The 12,090-nt window shown below is 50.0% G+C and overlaps 1 protein-coding gene and 1 pseudogene across 1 annotated transcript in view; one reads left to right on the forward strand and one right to left on the reverse strand.

Moving 5' to 3' along the window:
- Positions 1-9,483, reverse strand: part of ASGR2 (asialoglycoprotein receptor 2) — a 30,672-nt gene extending 21,189 nt beyond the window's left edge. The window contains exons 1-4 of the mRNA XM_074388109.1: positions 9,325-9,483; positions 4,053-4,175; positions 1,555-2,262; positions 699-1,134 (exon numbers count right to left, since the gene is read on the reverse strand). The gene's annotated coding sequence lies outside the window, so the exon portion shown is untranslated. The remainder of the gene's footprint in view (positions 1-698; positions 1,135-1,554; positions 2,263-4,052; positions 4,176-9,324) is intronic.
- Positions 7,969-8,585, forward strand: LOC101027441 (meiotic nuclear division protein 1 homolog pseudogene; annotated as a pseudogene).
- Positions 9,484-12,090: the final 2,607 nt, after the last annotated feature.

Below are 12,090 nucleotides of genomic sequence, written 5' to 3' on the forward strand. Positions count from 1 at the left end.
ACATGAAAAACTCTCCCTGACTTTAGGATCCACATGCCGAAGGGCGGTGTCCAGGGGCCGCCTGAGAGAGCGCTCACCCGTGCCAAGACCACCTGCAGCAGAGCCATCCTGGACTCCCCTTTTGCCAGGCAAGTGCACAGGGCAGAAACGGACAGGCCCCCAGTGCCAGTCTGAGAGGCCCTGAGGCCAAGAAGGTGGGCTTCCTGCCCTGTCCACCCATGTCCCCACATCAGGAAGCTCTGTGTCCACCCCCTGCCACTCCTTCCTCTCTTTCTTCTCTGCTCTCTTTTTCTCTGTGGTACTCGTCACCATTTGATAACGAATGTCATATATTTAGGTTATTAACTTTCTGCACATACAGGCAGGCACCGTGACAGCGGGGACTTTGTCTCACTCAGTCCTAAATCCCCAGCACCCAGAAAGGTCCCCGTGCTTGGTCTGCTCCCAATCAATCTGTGCTGCATGAAGGCACGGATGGCCTCTGCTCCTGCTCTGTGTCTCTCTCCCTGTCTGAACTGCCAGCTCCCTAACCTCAGGAACGACCTTATTCAACATTCAATCTCCGTGCCCAGCACCAACCCAGAAAAAAAAAATAATAACAAGAGTCTAATCCACATACAAGTGACTCCCTGTGGGAAGCCAGGCAGGCCCTTTGGAATCAAACAAATGTGATTTTCAATGCTGGTTCTGCCACTTACCAACCATCATGGAACCCTGGACAAGTGACCCAAGGTTTCTGTTCTTCAGTTTCTTCAGCTGGAAATGGGGATGACGATACCTGCCTCACTCTGTTCTTGTTGGAATTAAATGGGTTCATGTAAGGCAAAGTGTCTAACGCTGACCGTTTTGGGTCTTTTTTGTTTTGTGGTGGTGGTTGTTGTTTTTGGATAAGCATAGCCCTCTCACTGTAGGTACTCAATGAAAATCAATTCCTTTACTCCTTTTAACCTCCTCCGATTGCTGCAGAGAAAGCTCGGCTTCCCTCCCGCCGAGCTGATGCTTGACTGACATTTACTGCCCTGGGGAGTGACAAGAGTCACTGGGGTGGGCTGGAGGGCCTGGCATCTGTGCTTCGGAGGAAGGCCCCAGCTTCCTGCAGCTCAGGCTGGCGGATGGGAGCAGAAGAATCAGTTCCTGGTTGGGAATTTGGAGACATCAACAATTTGGGGAACTTCAAGGACAGGAAGCAGAGAACGAGACGTGATAGAGAGGAGAAACAGCAGCCGGCCCTTCTAGACAGCCCCTTCCCACTCCCAAGTCACAGAAACGAGGAACCCAGGAGAGCCAACAGGAAGGGACAAAGCCCCCAGATTCCCAGGTCCCACCCAGGCCCATGCTCCAGCCTGGTCCAGAGCTCAGTCCTGAACTCAGCCCCCAAGCCCCACAACTCCATCAGCCCCAGACCCACTAGCCACCTGTCCCAGGCCCAATTCCAACAGAGAAGGGGTGAGGCCCTGGAGAAAATGAGGCTCCCCAATGTTAAACGCGCTCTCTGAATGAAGGGACCCCCCCCCCCAGACAAGCTTTGTGTGAGCAACATGGCTGTTTACTCACCAGGTGCAGGCAGGCTGAGTCCAAAAAGAGGGTCGGGGAGGGCGGTGGGATATGAGTTGGTTTTGTAGATTTGGGGTAAGCAGTGGACAGTTGCAACAGTTACAGCTCACGGCGGTTTTTGCAAGCTGGGAGGGGGTCGTAGGGTCTGGAGTCATGAGGCTGACCTATCAGTTGAGCAAGGTCAGTTACAAAGTCCAGTTGCCTTAACAGTTGAGGCAGGGATAAGGAAAAATAGAAGAATGTCTCAGAGTTAATGAGGCACTGCAAGCGTTGGTCATTCTCCTTTGTGGTTTTCCAGTTACTTCAGACTTTCTAGTTCCAGGAACACATCTGGAGGTCCCAGAGGTCACCATGCAGTCAGCCTAAAAGACCCTACACCCGGCTGGGCGCGGGGGCTCAGGCCTGTAATCCTAGCACTTTGGGAAGCCGAGATGAGTGGATCACCTGAGGTCAGGAGTTCAAGACCAGCCTGGCCATCATGGTGAAACCCTAGCTTAAAAAAAAAAAAAAAAAAAAAAAAAAAGACCCTACACCCGAATCACAGGAGAACTCCCCTGGCCTCTCCACCGTCTGTCTCCACTTCTCCTGGTCTCTGTCTTCCTCCGTTTATCTGCCTCATTCCATGCTTCAGCCGTTTTCTCCACCATAGGCTCTCTCTCTCTGCCTCCCTCTGGCTCATTCGCTCACATATTGCACAGCAGGTCTGCGCTGGGGAAGAGGGAGAAGGCTAGTGAGTAAAAGCAGAGGAAGCAGAGGACAGGGCCAGAGAGAGAGGAAGGGGCTAGATCACGGGGCCTCGGGGGTGTGGAAGTCCTGAGGACTTTTCTCCTCTGTGAAATGGGGAATCACTGATGAGTTAAACAAGGCGACAATGGTCTGATACACATTTTTAAAGTCACCTTCAGGCCGCTATATGACGATGAACCGTTAGGGGTGAGAGTGGGCAGGGGATGTTGGTGCCAAAGTCCCAGAAGAGGGGTGACGATGGTGTTCGGGACCGGAAATGGCTGTGATAACAGTGAGGAGATGTCAGATGAAAAGCAGGTTATGGCCGGGCGCAGGGGCTCACGCCGGTAATCCCAGCACTTCGGGAGGTGGAGGCGGGTGGATCATCTGAGGTTAGGAGTTCAAGACCAGCCTGGCCAACATGAAGAAATCCCGTCTCTACTAAAAGTACCAAAAAAAAAAAAAAATTAGCTGGGCATGGTGGTGGGCACCTGCAATCCCAGCTACTCAGAGGCTGAGGCAGGAGAATTGCTCGAATCCAGGAGGTAGAGGTTGTGGTGAGCCGAGATCGCGCCACTGCACTCCAGCCTGGGTAACAAGAGCAAAGACTCCGTCTCAAAAAAAAAAAAAAAAAAAAAGTACTTTTTGGGCCAGGTGCAGTGGCTTATACCTGTAAACCTAGCACTTAGGGAGAGAGAGACAAGAGAATGGCTTGAGGCTCGTTTTGAGACCAGCCTGGGCAACGTAGTGAGACCTTGACCTACAAACAATAAAAAATAAAATTGGAAAAAAAAAAAAAAAAAGGGGGCCGGGCACAGTGGCTCAAGCCTGTAATCCCAGCACTTCAGGAGGCCGAGGCGGGTGGATCACGAGATCAAGAGGTCGAGACCATCCTGGTCAACATGGTGAAACCCCGTCTCTACTAAAAATACAAAAAAATGAGCTGGGCATGGTGGCACATGCCTGTAATCCCAGCTACTCAGGAGGCTGAGGCAGGAGAATTGCCTGAACCCAGGAGGCAGAGGTTGTGGTGAGCCGAGTTCGCGCCATTGCACTCCAGCCTGGGTAACAAGAGCGAAACTCCGTCTCAAAAACAAAACAAACAAACAAACAAACAAACAAAGGGCAGGTAGATCTTGGAGGAAGAACCATCAATTCAGCACTGGCTGGGGAGGGCCTCTGGGCAGGGAAAGCAGGGCTTCCCGAAGAAGCTTTGGATGCGGCTGAGAAAGTGAGAGCAGTTTGACTGAGCCAGGAAGAGGGGGCTGGAGTGGGTTAAACGCGCAGTGTAAAAGAGGAACTAAAAAAAGCTCAGTTTGGGGTAGACTGTGTTTGAGGTCCCTGTTAGACCCTGAGGTGAGATGCAGGAAGGCAGCTGAATACACAGTCTGGGCAGCGACACACTTACTCCACGCATTAACCCCAATGCCTGAGCTCCACTGACCTGAAGAGACAGTCCTGCCCCTGCCCAGCTGGCCCCTGGTCCCTGGTCACACTGGCCTCAAATCTGTGTCTCCTTCCCAAGTCACTGGCCCCCAGGGCCACTGTCCCTCGGTCTCCACTGGGTGCACTGGAAAGGCAGGGTGAGGTACAAGAAGCCCCATTAAAGCCATGAAATCACCAGGCGCAGTGGCTCACGCCTGTAATTCCAGCACTTTGGGAGGCTGAGGCGGGCAGATCACAAGGTCAGGAGCTTGAGACAATCTAGCCAACAAGGTGAAACCCTGTCTCTACTGCAAATACAAAAATTAGCTGGGTGTAGTGGTACATGCCTGTAATCCCAGCTACGCAGGAGGCTGAGGCAGGAGAATTACTTTTGAACCCGGGAGGCAGAGATTGCAGTGAGCTGAGATCGCACCACTCCACTCCAGCCTGGCGACAGAGCGAGACTTCATCTAAAAAAAAAAAAAAAAAAATGACATCAGCAGCTCAAACACCAGAAAGTCCCAGCTTTTGCAACAGCTCATAAGGACTGGCGCTTCCTGTGAGCAGTGACAGCCTGCAGGATTCTAAGCTCTGCTTTGCTTTGTTTTGTCCTTGAGTGGATCACACCTTCCTAATCTACCGTGTTCTGCATTTATCTACATCCGCAGGGTTTGTGGGCTTGTCGCTACGGGCCTAATTCTCCCTGCCTGGTTTATAAAATCCATGTAACCCAGGATTTTTTTTTTTTTTTTTTTTTTTTTTTTTTGGTGTGGATACTCTATGTCAAAAGATATGCATGCTTTTGAAATGTCACAATGCCCTGGGAGCTGGAATCTGGAACTGAAGGGGGAACGGGTCCCTTGTCCCCCTCACAGGGCTTGCAACAGGAAGAGTGGCTCACTCCTTCAGAGTCCTGCTGCTCAGACCTCTGGGGGTGCATGTAGACCAGCAGGTTGTGGGGCTCCGACCCCTTGGCAGCGTCTGGGGGTGAATGCTTACAGCTCCTGAAGCCCCAGTGGGCGTGTGTTACAGGGTCCTCCTTTTTGGAGGGAGGTGGGGGGATGGAGTCTCACTCTGTCATCCAGGCTGGAGTGCAATGGCGCCATCTTGGTTCACTGCAACCTCCGCCTCCTGGGTACAAGCAATTCTCCTGCCCCAGCCTCTGGAGTAGCTGGGATTACAGGCACGTGCTACCACATCTGGCTATTTTTTTGTATTTTTAGTAGAGATGGGGTTTCGCCATGTTGGTCAGTCTGGTCTCGATCTCCTGACCTTGTGATATGCCTGCCTCAGCCTCCCAAAGTGCTGGGATTACAGGCGTGAGCCAACGTGCCCAGCCACAGGGTCCTCTTTTAGTTTTGCCATCTGTAGGTGGCATGTGTAATCAGCTCTATTAGACCCTCTGTCTTACCACAAGCACAGAGGGCTTTCTGTATCCTGAGGTTCTTGCCTTGGTGTACTGGAAGAATCGGATCACATGTGGGCTTGGAGAATGAGTGCAAGGTTTTTTTATTGAGTGGTAGTTCTCAGCGGGGTGGATGGGGTGGCCAGAAGGGGGATAGAGTGGGAAAGTGGTCCCCCACCCCGCCCCCAACCCCCCCACCCCCGCCGGAGTCAGGCTGCCCAGTGGCCGGGCTCTCCTCCAGCTGCCTCAGTCAAATTCCGCACCGTTCTGCTGGTCAGTGGCCTGCTGGCCTCTGCCTGTCAGTGTGCTCTCACGCTGGTGCGTTCCTCTCCACGTCCAGCCTCTGTGCTTCTACCCGCTAGGGTCTCAGGGTTTTTATAGGCACAGGATGGGGGTGTGGCAGGCCGGGATGCTCTTGGGAAATGCAACATTTGGGCATGAAAACAGAAATGCGCCGGGCGCGGTGGCTCACGCCTGTAATCCCAGCACTTTGGGAGGCCGAGGAGGGTGGATCACGAGGTCAAGAGATCGAGACCATCTTGGCCAACATGGTGAAACCCCGTCTCTACTAAAAATACAAAAAAAAAAAAAATTAGCTGGGCATGGTGGCGCGTGCCTGTAATCCCAGATACTTGGGAGGCTGAGACAGGAGAATTGCCTGAACCCAGGAGGCGGAGGTTGCGGTGAGCCGAGATCGCGCCATTGCACTTCAGCCTGGGCAACAAGAGCGAAACTCCGTCTCAAAAAAAAAAAAAAAAAAAAAAAAATAGAAAACAGAAATGCCTGTCCTCACCCAGGTCTGTGGGCACAGGCCCCGGTGTGAAACCCTAGCCAGAGACCTGCCCTTCTCTACCCAGCACATCCCTGCCCCACTCCCATATCAGAACCAAATGGTTTTCTGTCGTCTTTACATGATCACAAGGGTCTATGAGGCCAAGCACAGTCAGAGGAGCCTGGGGGTGGCATCATGTGCCCACAGGATGGCAGCTCTTGCCTGTGTCAGAAGCACAGAAGTGAAGGGACCCTGCCTTCAGAAAGACCACAGTTAAGTGGAAAATATACAGGTTCACAAGCTCGGAGTGAGTGGATCCCAGAAATAAGGCGTCCAAGCATGCCATTCTGGAGAAATGCTTCAACCGCCCCCAGAAAAGCCTCAGTCCAGAGCCTCATCCTCCAGACTTCCCACCCACACACCTGCCTGTCAGAGGAGAGCAAATGCCAGGAGAGCCTCTGGCCACAAGTATATGGTATCTGATATATTTGTTTGTTTTCATATAAAATTAATTGTGAATTAAATATTCCTGGATGATGAGGAGTTGCCTAATGGGTACGAGGTACATTGTTTGGGGGATGGATACCCGAAAAGCCCTGAGCTCACCACTCCATATCAATGCATATAACCACATTATGCTCGTTTCCCATAAATTTATAAAAATAAACAAATAAAGCTAAGAAGCAACGCTTTTGAAATAAATACTACTTGAGTTAAAATGAACTAACCAAGAAAAAAATGCTCCAGGCTGGGCGTGGTGGCTCACACCTGTAATCCAGCACTTTGGGATGCCAAGGCAGGCAGATCATGAGGTCAGGAGTTTGAGACCAGCCTGGCCAATACGGTGAAACCCCATTGCTACTAAAAATACAAAATTTGGGCTGAGGCGGCCGGACGCGGTGCATCATGCCTGTAATCCCAGCACTTTGGGAGGCCGAGGCGGGCAGATCATGAGGTCAAGGGATGGAGACCATCCTGGCCAACGTGGTAAAACCTGGTCTCTACTAAACACAAAAAATTATCTGGGCATGGTGGCACATGCCTGTAGTACCCGCTAGTTGGGAGGCTGAGGCAGGAGAATTGCTTGAACCAGGGAGGCAGAGGTTGCAGTGAGCTGAGATGGCATCACTGCACTCCAGCCTGGGCGTCAGAGCAAAATTCCATCTCAAAAAGAAAAAAAATGCTCCTGACACAGGATCAAGTAATGCTGTAATACCAGGTTAACATATGTTAAGAGCTTATTATATGCCAGGCATCATACCCAGTGCTCTACATCCATTATCTCAATTAAGCCTCATAATAGGCCTAGGGGAAAGGGTCTGCTGTTATACCCATTTACAGATGAGCAAACTAAGGCCTCGAGAGAAATTAAGCAACTTCATTGAAGTCACTCATGAGGATGGGTGCGGTGGCTCACACCTGTAATTCCAGCACTTTGGGAGGCTGAGGCAGGCAGATTGCTTGAGCCCAGGGTTCCAGACCAGCTTGGGCAACACAATGAGACCCACCTCTACAAAAATAAAAAATCAAGTCAATCATAAGTGAGTGGCTCCGCCAAGATGCAGACTGCTATGATCTGAATGTTGGTATCCCCCAGAATTCATGTGTTAGAACCCAATACCCAGTACGATAGTATGAAGAGGTGGGGCGGTTGGGATGTGATTTAAGTCGAGGTTTGCCCTCATGGATGGGATTCGTGGCATTATAAAAGAGGCTGGAGGGAGCCGCTTTGCCCCTTCCCTCATGCCCCTTCCACATCGAAGTTGCTGTCTGTGGCTGGGCGTGATGGCTCATGCCTATAATCCCAGTACTTTGAAAGGCCGAGGTGGGCAGATCACCCGAGGGCAGGAGTTCGAGACCAGCCTGGTCAACAGGGTGAAACCCCATCTGTACTAAAAATACAAAAATTAGCTGGGCGTGGGGCACACGCCTGTATTCCCAGCTACTCAGGAGGCTGAGGCAGGAGAATTGCTTAACTTTGGGAGGTGAAGTTTGCAGTGAGCTGAGGTCACACCATTGTACTCCAGCCTGGATGACAGGGCAAGAGTGCGCAGGCCCCGCCAGCGGGAGCCCCGGCGCCGGCACCATGTCAAAGAGAAAAGGATTGAGTGCAGAAGAAAAGAGAACTTGCATCATGGAAATATTTTTTGAAACAAAAGATGTATTTCAATTAAACGGCTTGGAGAAGATTGCTCCCAAAGAGAGAGGCATTACTTCTCTGTCAGTCAAAGAAATCCTTCAAAGCTTAGTTGATGATGGTATGGTTGACTGTGAGCAGATCGGAACTTCTCATTATTATTGGGCTTTTCCAAGTAAAGCTCTTCATGCAGGGAAACGTAAGTTGGAGGCTCTGGAATCTCAGTTGTCTGAGGGAAGCCAAAGCATGCAAGCCTACAGAAACGCACTGAAAAAGCTAAAATTGGCCGATGTGAAACGGAAGAGCGAGCTGTGCTAGCAAAAGAACTTTCTTCACTTCGAGACCAAAGGGAACAGCTAAAGGCAGAAGTAGAAAAATACAAAGATTGTGACCCACAAGTCGTGGCAGAAATACGCCGAGCAAATAAAGTAGCCAAAGAAGCTGCTAACAGATGGACTGATAACATATTTGCAATAAAATCTTGGGCCAAAAGAAAATTTGGGTTTGAAGAAAGTAAAATTGATAAAACTTTTGGAATTCCAAAAGACTTTGACTACATAGACTAAAATATTCCATGGCGGTGAAGGATGTAAATTTTTTTTTTTTTTTTTGAGACGGAGTTTCGCTCTTGTTACCCAGGCTGGAGTGCAATGGCGCGATCTCAGCTCACCGCAACCTCCGCCTCCTGGGTTCAGGCAATTCTCCTGCCTCAGCCTCCTGAGTAGCTGGGATTATAGGCACGTGCCACCATGCCCAGCTAATTTTTTGTATTTTTAGTAGAGACGGGGTTTCACCATGTTAACCAGGATGGTCTCGATCTCTCGACCTCGTGATCCACCCGCCTCGGCCTCCCAAAGTGCTGGGATTACAAGCTTGAGCCACCGCGCCCGGCCAATGTAAATTTTTAAACTATTATCTAAATAAGTGTACTGAATTTGCCTGTAACTATATGTATCCTTTTGTTAATGTTAAATAAAATGTAAAATGCAAAAAAAATAAAAGAAGAAGAAGAAGAAGAAATTGGTGTCTGTGACGAATGGTTCTCATCAGGCAGCGAACCTCCTGGTGCTTGATTCTGGCCTTCCCAGCCTCCAGAATTGTGATCAACAAACTTTTGTTGTTGATAAATGACCCATTCTAAGGCATCTGGCTGTATCAGTACAAATGAACCACAGACCCAGTTCCATCCGACTCCAGAACCAAAGCTCTTGCTCCTCTGCACCCCTGGGGTACATTCCTGGCATCGCAGACCTGCCTCTGTTTCGGCAGTACAAGACACGAAAGGTCCAAACCCCCTGCACCTACCTTTGAGCTCCACACATGACCAGCTCCAGCCTTCTCGTGTGCTGAGTCTCTGGAATCCCAGGCCAGGCATCCATCTCATGCCCTTCAGCTCATCTTCCAGGATGTGACTTCAGAGGAGAGTAAACTCCTCCTCCAGGAAGCCTTCTCTGACTTACCAAGTAGAGCTCACCAGGCCCTCTCGGGCACCACCTCCATGCAGGAATATTCTGTCATCTTTGTTTGGGGACACTGTCTATCTCCCCTGCTGCACCAGGCCAGGCAGGACCTGGTCATTTCTGTGTCTCTAACATCCTGTCCGTACAGCACGCAGCTGGCCCAGACTCCTCAACTTTGCCCTTAGAGTCATGACAGAGGAAGGCTAGGGTTTTGGTGTAAACACTGGAAAAGTCTCAAGAAACAGCTCACCAAAAAGTAAGGAGCAATGCGATTCATCCATCAGCTTTATAATCATTTGCATTTGGTAAGCTGTTAGGGCTCTCCAAGAGGATTTGCATTCTCTCCCTGTTAGGGCCAAGTAGAAGTCACCATTTAGGGGGTAGACAGGGTTTCAACAGAGGCCCCCCTCAAGGGCTCTCTTCAGCCCCATCTCCACTGCTCCCCACTTACCCCCAGCACCTGTCCAACATATTCTATTCAGTGGATGACCCCATAGAATCCTTGAGATCCCAGGTCCCGGGGAAGTGAGGCTTTTCATGGTCTTGCTCAGTGCTGTGACCCTGCAACATAGAAGAGCATTTGGCACAGAGTAGGTTCTCAAGAAACATTAGTTAGGCTAGGCACAATGGCTCACACCTGTAATCCCAGCACTTTGGGAGGGCAAGGCAGGTGGATCACTTAAGGCCAGGAGTCTGAGACCAGCCCAGCCCACATGACAAAATCCCCATCTCTACAAAAAATATTTTAAATTTGGCAAGATGTAGTGGCATGGGCCTATCATCCCACTACTCAGGAGGCTGACGTGGGAGGATCTTTCGAGCCCAGGAGTTCAAGGCTGCAGTGAACTATGATTGAGCCACTGCATTCCAGCCTGGGTGACAGAGCCAGACTCATCTCAAAAAATACAAATAAAGAAATTCTGGCCGGGTGCGGTGGCTCACACCTGTAATCCCAGCACTTTGGGAGGCTGAGGTGGGCAGATCACAAAGTGAGAAGTTCAAGACCAGCCCAACCGACATGTTGAAACCCTGTCTCTACTAAAAATACGAAAACTAGCCAGGAGTGGTGGCACACGCCTGTAATCCCAGCTACTCGGGAGGCTGAGGCAGGAGAATCGCTTGATTCTGGGAGGCAGAGATTGCAGTGAGCCAAGATCATGCCACTGCACTCCAGCCTGGGCAACAGAGCGAGACTCCTTTGCAGCAGGAGCTGCTGCGGGAAACAGATGTCACGAACACTGAATGGAGGAGGAAGTTTATTCCAGCCCTGGAACCTGAGCGATACTTGGTCCAAAGCTCAGCTCATCTAACAAAGGAAGGTTCCAACTTTATATAGGCTTATACTTTAGATATTAAACATGGAAGAATCTCGGGTTTACAGTCTTAGGACTGTCATATGAAATGGTTCCAGTTTACAGTTTTAGGACTCACATGTGAAACTCTTGTTACAGTTTTAGGACTCAAATGAGGACTCTTGCTCCTCTGCACCCCTGGGGTACATTCCTGGCATCGCAGACCTGCCTCTGTTTCAGCAGTACAAGATACGAAAGGTCCAAACCCCCTGCACCTACCTTTGAGCGCCACACATGACTATCTCCAGCCTTCTCATGTACAGGTTTCGGGTTTGATCTTGTTTTAAACAAAAAGTGTCTTCCGGAGAGTTTCCCCAAGACCAAGCCTGCCACCTACAAGAAGGTGAAACAGGAGGCGCCAGTCCGTCAGCCTTTGTTTCTGTAGAAATGCGGTGTGATAGTCAAAGGAGAAGTTGATCTCAGATGCCTGGGTCTCCTTCTTCACTGTCTCAAAATAAATAAATTCTGACACGTGCTAAACCATGGATAAACCTTGAAGATATTACAGTGAGTGAAATAAGCCAGTCATCGCACGGGGATAAATATTGTATAATTCCATTATTAAGGTAGTCAAGTTCAGAGAGACAAAAAGTAGAATGGTGATTGCCAGGGGATGGGGTTGTGGGGCAGGGAATGGAGAGTCACTGCTCAATGGGTTCAGAGTTTCAGTTTTGCAAGATGAAAAGAGTCGTGTGGATGGTCGTACAACCATCAATGTGCTGCATGCAACAGAAACGCATGCTTAAAAATGGTTAAATTCTACGTCATGTGCATTTTACCACCATGTTTTATGCAAAAGGCAAAGTTTTAAAACATTACTGCAATAGGTGTTAAACCTTATTTCGTATTTCTAGAAGTTTACTCTTTCACCACTTAAGAAGTTGGGTTTACGCCGGGCGAGGTGGCTCATGCCTATAATCCCAGCACTTTGGGAGGCCAAGAGGGGCTGATCACCTGAGGTTGGGAGCTGGAGGCCAGCCTGACCAACATGGTGAAACCCGTCTCTACTAAAAACACAAAATTAGTCAGGCGTGGATGGCGCATGCTTGTAATCCCAGCTACTCGGGAGGCTGAGGCAGGAGAATCACTTGAACCCAGGAGGCGGAGGTTGCAGTGAGCCGAGATCGCGCCATTGCACTCCAGCCTGGGCAACAAGAGCAAAACTCCGTCTCAAAAAAAAAAAAAAAAAAAAAAAAAAAAGTTGGGTTTTTTTTGTTTCGCTTATGTTCCCAACATCGGGATAGCAGCGCCACCGTGTG

The sequence above is a fragment of the Saimiri boliviensis genome, chromosome 17 (assembly GCF_048565385.1).
Source record: "Saimiri boliviensis isolate mSaiBol1 chromosome 17, mSaiBol1.pri, whole genome shotgun sequence".
Lineage (NCBI taxonomy): Eukaryota > Metazoa > Chordata > Mammalia > Primates > Cebidae > Saimiri > Saimiri boliviensis.